The 6000-nt window shown below is 47.8% G+C and overlaps 1 protein-coding gene across 11 annotated transcripts in view; it reads right to left on the reverse strand.

Moving 5' to 3' along the window:
• PEG3 (paternally expressed 3) overlaps positions 1–6000 on the reverse strand; it is a 32765-nt gene that overhangs the window by 25017 nt on the left and 1748 nt on the right. For 4 of the 11 annotated variants that reach the window (XM_073888952.1, XM_073888949.1, XM_073888948.1 and 1 more), the window contains exon 2: positions 3498–3584. The gene's annotated coding sequence lies outside the window, so the exon portion shown is untranslated. Of the gene's footprint in view, positions 1–799; positions 930–1052; positions 1189–1459; positions 1495–1931; positions 1976–3497; positions 3585–6000 lie in introns of those variants that run through there. The other 7 variants (XM_073888951.1, XM_073888950.1, XM_073888943.1 and 4 more) reach the window with 5 other exon arrangements.

Here is a 6000-nt window from a genome sequence, read left to right on the forward strand (position 1 = left end):
CTGCTTTCTGGAGTAGTACGTGGGTTAAGCAGTAGCCAAGGGCAGGGTCTTAAAAGGTCTACCACATTTGGCAGACGGAGCAAAGGTGGAGACACAAAGGGACCAGGCCTGACTCTGGTCCTAGGGGCCAAGCACCAATTCCAAAAGGAGGGAAAGAGAGGGAACAGATGATGGAAACCAGTCTCACTCTCCACCCTGGGTGGAAGGGTTTACAGATTTCTAGCTGTTCTTTAACCTCCAAATATCTGTTCTTACACACGCCAGACATCTAACCAGGAAATGTTACATACCTTATAAGCATTTCACGTGGAGTAATTTCAGACATGAGCTTGACCACCTAAAACCACAGGACAGTGGTGCTGCCAGGACAACAGTGTTGCCATTGTGGTTTATACGGAAGTTTTAGTGCTAGCAAAGCACTTTACTTCTCCATTTCATGAATAGAAAACAAAAATATGGGTCTCACAATTAACGTAACTGAAACAAAGATGGAATTCATCAGGAATCCCTGCTATAAGTTGGTGTCTTTGGCCTCAATCAAAGGATGAATGGGTCAAGTGTTCAACTGAACTGGGAAGAACTCAATTAAAGAACACATATCAGAGACTGGGAAACGTGACTGGGACGTGTAAGGAGAGATAAAGAAATCCTGTGACCCCACTGTTCGACTTCAGGTTCCCCAATCCCATCAGTTGAGACAGAAGCTCCATGAGAGCTTCTTCAACCCCATCTCTACTTACTTACTTTGGTCCCTCATCACGGTGCACCTAGATTCAGCCCCCTCACTCATTCTACCTACCTCATCCAAGGGGGCTGGAATTGAGAACTTTAAAGTCAGGAAGCGAGGAAGTTACTTTCTTCGTTTCTCAGGGACAGCATGGTGTGCGGTCTCCTCTCTCTTCTCGTTTGCTCCATTCTCCTGCCTCTTTCTGCAGACCGACATTCTCTACTTCAGCATGCACATGGGTAAATGCTGCCCCCGTCCCAGTCCTACCTCACCTCCCGGTGAAGTGCCCAGTGCCGACAGACTAAGCAACCCAAGCTCTCCGAACCTGCAAGTGCACACCACGGCTCAAGGTCTTCTAGGGTAGTGGTTCTCAAACTTGGGGGTGCCAAAAGCCATCTGAGGTACTTATGAAATATGTACCTGCTTTTCCAGGTGTGATGATTTAGGAGGCCTGTGGTTCTCTAGGAAAGAGGCATTCAAATAAGCACTCCAGGAGCTATACTTTGAGAACGACTGCTCTAGGCTTAGGTGTCCGGTCTTGTCCAACTGACCATGAACAGAAGCATACGGACAACAGGGGCTGCTGGGGGACCAATTTTACATGGGAGTATCAGGAAAGAGTAAATAACTACTCTCCCTACCACACTGGCTGTGATCTCCACCCTTTGGCTCCTCTCAGGTAATCTCCACATCACCCTGGGCTTACCTCTCTCACATAAGCTCAGCACTTACCACACTGCTGCCAAATTTCCTTGTTGTTGTCCATTCTTGTGGGGTTTCCCAAAAAATTTCAGAAGAGAGGAAGGAGTATCTAAGAGTTTAGTTTAATGATCAGATCCCAAATAGTTCAAGATGAATAAAGCTACTTTAAAGAGAATGTCTTCTGAGCCAGTATGACTTATCTGACCATATTTTAATGTCAATAATTAGCTGATCAGATTTTTTTTTCCCCAAAAAGAGTAAGGGCATGGAAAGGCAGGCCACAAAAAGCATGGTTCATCTAACCATGTACAGGAAAGGGCTACTCTAGTCAGATCTAATTTGAATGGAAATTGGGGAGGAAGGGGAGTGTAGACAGGGGGCTTCTGGTGTCCTATTAACCCTACCAAGAGCTTCACTGTAACCAGATGGTGGCACCAGGCTACCTTACAGGCCAGTGCTATTAAACCTTGTCTGTATCCTCTCATTTTGATTCCATACTCACCAAGCAACCTTCTCATTATGGTTTCGTTTCCCATGTAGGTCTGCCTACAGGGAGAGAATCTGCTGATCATACATACTTTTGAGTATTTGGGTCCCTGCTGTAGTTATCTCCCACCATAAATTGATAAACCAAAATTGAGAAAACAGGAACATTGTACTTTAGCCACACTATTTTTCAACATAAACTAATATGTCAGTAGGGTTTCTATAAGTCTTCTGAGCTTCAGTTATGTGTACCTACTAACATGAGTCCTTAGCTGAAATAAGGTTTCTGAGTCTCCACAGGCTTTAGCACCAGACCACTGGATACTTGGAGCATTCACTGAGGCCAGGAATAAACCAATCCATTCCCAGGGGCCCACCTGGGACAGCATGTGAGCCTTTCTCCAGATGGTAATACACCATCAGCATAGCCACCTATCTTGAGTTCTCATTCAGCAGATACTGAAGCCAGTGATTATGTTACCCACTTCCAGAGACACAAAGTCTAGCATGGTCCTGTCCCAGACAGGGCATAGTGTCCACGTTTGCTGATGGAATGAATAACTTTTGCTATTTTTCTCACTTCCTCACATAATGTGACTTGCTGCACCTTATCTGAAACAGTCAGCAAGCCATGAAAGAAGAGTACAGGTCTTACTGAGTCTCTTAGTACCTCTCTCAAATCCATCCACTTCACTCATCCCCCTGCTCTGACCTGAATCCAAGCCATCATCTCTCACGCAGACCTGAGGTGGTCTCCCTGCAACCAGTTTCCACCCTCCCCTTCTGAACCCCACAACCAGATGGTATGTTTAAATCACAAATATGACACCCATGTTACTTTCGTGACTAAAACATCTCAATGGTTTCCCCCATTATGCTTCATATCAAGCCCTTATACTTACCACTGCCTGCAAAGCCTTTCACAACACAGCTCCAATTGACCTTTAAAATCCCCACCTTGCTCAAATGCCACTCAATTCTTCCTTTGCTCCAGGTATCCTAGGCTTTTGGCTCTTATCTCTGGATCCCTCAGGAATGCCCCTGTCCCCTCTGCTTAGGACTACTCTTCCCAAAACACACTACCATCCTCCTCTCTTCAGGACTCAGCCTTAACCTCAATGACCTTCTCAGGAAGGCCCTATGTGGCCTTTTTCAAGTTAACTGTTGTTCATAGTGAATATTCTCTGTCAAAAACATGAATGATACAATTATTTTTTTCAATGTTTTCATTACCCAATAGACTATGAGCTCCAGGAAAACACTTCGTTTCCCACTCAGGGCCACGTCTGATAGATGAACCGATGAATCTCTCATGCTTCTTTAATCACCCAACAAGAGAGAAAGAGTAGGCCTGAAGGTGCAGCTGAGTGTTGGAAAAAGAAGTAGAAAACTGAAAAGGACAGCATGAGGCCAAGGAGAATTTCTGGCGAACACACAATTCACCAGAGAGTGAGTTTTCAGAGCAGAAACGGCACTTGCATGGCTATATGGAACACATATGCAATAGAAAAGTGTCCGCATGAGGAAGAATGTATTCACTCCAAGGATGAGGGCAGCACTGTGAGAAGGGAATTCAGCTCACCTGGACCTGGCCACCTAGTGGTTGGACCTAGTCCCTCTTGCTCTTGCCAGCTGTCTCTGAGAAGGGTAGAAGCTCGAGAAGGCAAAGCTGGAGAAGGAAAAGAAAACATGAGACACCAAATTTACTTTGTATATACATTCCTCAGGCTGAAAACGACTGCATAACAGGTGCATCTCCACTTCCTCCAGTGACAGAGGTCAAACCAGCCCAGGAAGAAGAGCTCTCCCTCCCAGGATGGAGGGGCCCATGGGCATTGCTCCCTGAGGCACCTGTTGTACCTTGGACTGTAATCACAGCCTTCTCCCAATGAGGTTACGTCAGTGGGTGTGCAAGTCAATTTTTTACTATCTCAGAACCTTTTCTAACAAGCAGAGAAAAATAGTAAAGACACGGGACTTTGGATTAAGAAATCAATTCAAGAATCCAACTTCCCACTTATTAGCTATGTGACATTGGTTGTCCCTCTAAAAGCAAAGGATGCATGTTGTAGGGAAAAACTGGGAGGAAAAAATAGCTATAAAGTAGTACCACTATTTACTAATTTTATGCCCCATATAGTGCTTAACACCTTACTTTTATTGTCTCTGTCACTCCTCACCACAACACTATTAATTCTCTAGTTCCCACTTTACAGAAAAGCAGATGTTCAGAGAACTCAATCTCAGACCTCATGGCAGACTATTATAGATCACTGTAATGTCATTTTGAAAAACAGGACATCTACTGACATTTTCCATGAAGAACACATGGAATAACAATATGTGCCCCTTAGAAAAGTGAATTAAAACTCCAGTTTTTCCATTTAGTAGCCAGTGATGCAGGGCCAGAAATTTAACTCTACTGTAAATTTAAGTAATATGAAGAGATTAACTGATATTTGGGCCTTAGTACTACTATTATTAAGTAGTAACATCATTCATTAACCTTATATAACATTTTAGAAATGATCAACATGCTCCCAGTGGATTAATACTTCCTATTTCGAGTCCCACTGTGCCTCAGAGCATGCATTCAGTCAGTCAGCAGCACCCGGGGGAAGTAACTTCACGATTACAGCTCTACTATATATTAAAACATTGTTCACCAGTGGATGTACATTCTTAATTTTCTCTCACCACCTGGTTGGGAAGGAAGAATCCAACGTGTTACCTTCCCTACTACCTCAAAAAAAAAAAAAAGGTGGGGACTTACAAGCTCCTCTGTTGGAGCTAGGGCTACAAGGAGCCTCCCTGCAGTCCAGGGTTTACTTCAAGAAACATGGTGAAAGCTAATTCAGTGTTGGAAGCATCTCTGTCCTCCAGAGGACGCTGTGACAGTGCCACAAGGAGTTCTGCGCACGCGCGGCGCCACCTCACCTCTCCAAGCAGTAGGCCCCGCCCTTCCAGCTCTCCAACGCCCTCCGCCCCGAAACCACGCCCGGACTTGCCTAGAGAGCCTCCTCTCCATAATCTCCCACACCACGCCCCTCTTCTAATGGCCTGTAGCTCTGAATTGTCTAGTTCACAGGCTTTTAGACCTTTTTCTTTGCATCAACTCCATAGTGCCCTCAGAGCCTCCGAACCCCAAGCCGTACGTCCACAGCCTGCCTCCTCCGTTTTCTTGAGACCCGGCCCTTTCCCAAACCTATTAAAATATCTAAATCCGAACCCCAGTTTTTCAGACTGACCCTCAGAGCTGTACAGGCGAGCCCTGCCCCCACATTCCCCCGAGAGCTGGCTTTGGTGCCCTTCCACGGAAACGCTGAGCCTGCTGCCATGCTGCGTGGCCACTGCGGCAAACCCTCTGGGGCTGCCAAACTGGCGCCTGCCCGGCAACCCTCAGTCTCCTCTTGGCCCCGAAGGTAGGCAGGGCTCCACAGGTGCCCTTAGTCCCTCAAGACACGGCGACGCCACCCTCAGGCCCACCCTGCAACGCCACGGTCATTCATGAGCGCACCTGCGCAGTTGGCCTCGGCAGCCACCTACTGGCCAGCAAACCTGCCGCTAGGGAGGGTATGGGTCTGCGGACCCTGCCTGTCCTTCAGGACAAGACAGCCTCTCCCTCAGGGCCACCCTCCCCCGCAGCTCTGGCATCCTTCACGATGGTGCCTGTGCAGCAAGCCTCAGCGGACCACCCCAGGCCAACGTACCCAGCCACCCAATGGATAGGAGTCTAGCTTCCCGTCAGTCACTCCAAACATGAAAGCCCTCCCTTGGGTGTGCTCCCAGCAATAAAATCACTGACGGTGACATCCGCGCAGCAAGCTTTAGCTGTCACCTGTTGATCAAGATTCCACTCGAGGGGGTGGGGCCCCACAGGCCCTCCCCTTGGGCCCGCCCCCGCGGCCAGCCCCACTGTCACTCAAGATGGCGCCTGCGCAGTAAGTCTCGGCTGCCGCCTGTCGGCCAAGAGTGCTAAAGCCAGCCGAGCTCTGCAGCCCCTCCCCTTGGATCCGCCTCCCATGGCCAGCCCCACCATCACTCAAGATGGGGCCTGCGCGGTCTCGGGTGCCACCTGTCGGCCA

This window comes from Callorhinus ursinus, unplaced genomic scaffold (genome assembly GCF_003265705.2).
Source record: "Callorhinus ursinus isolate GAN/ISIS: 27379988/994484 unplaced genomic scaffold, GSC_fseal_2.0 scaffold100, whole genome shotgun sequence".
Lineage (NCBI taxonomy): Eukaryota > Metazoa > Chordata > Mammalia > Carnivora > Otariidae > Callorhinus > Callorhinus ursinus.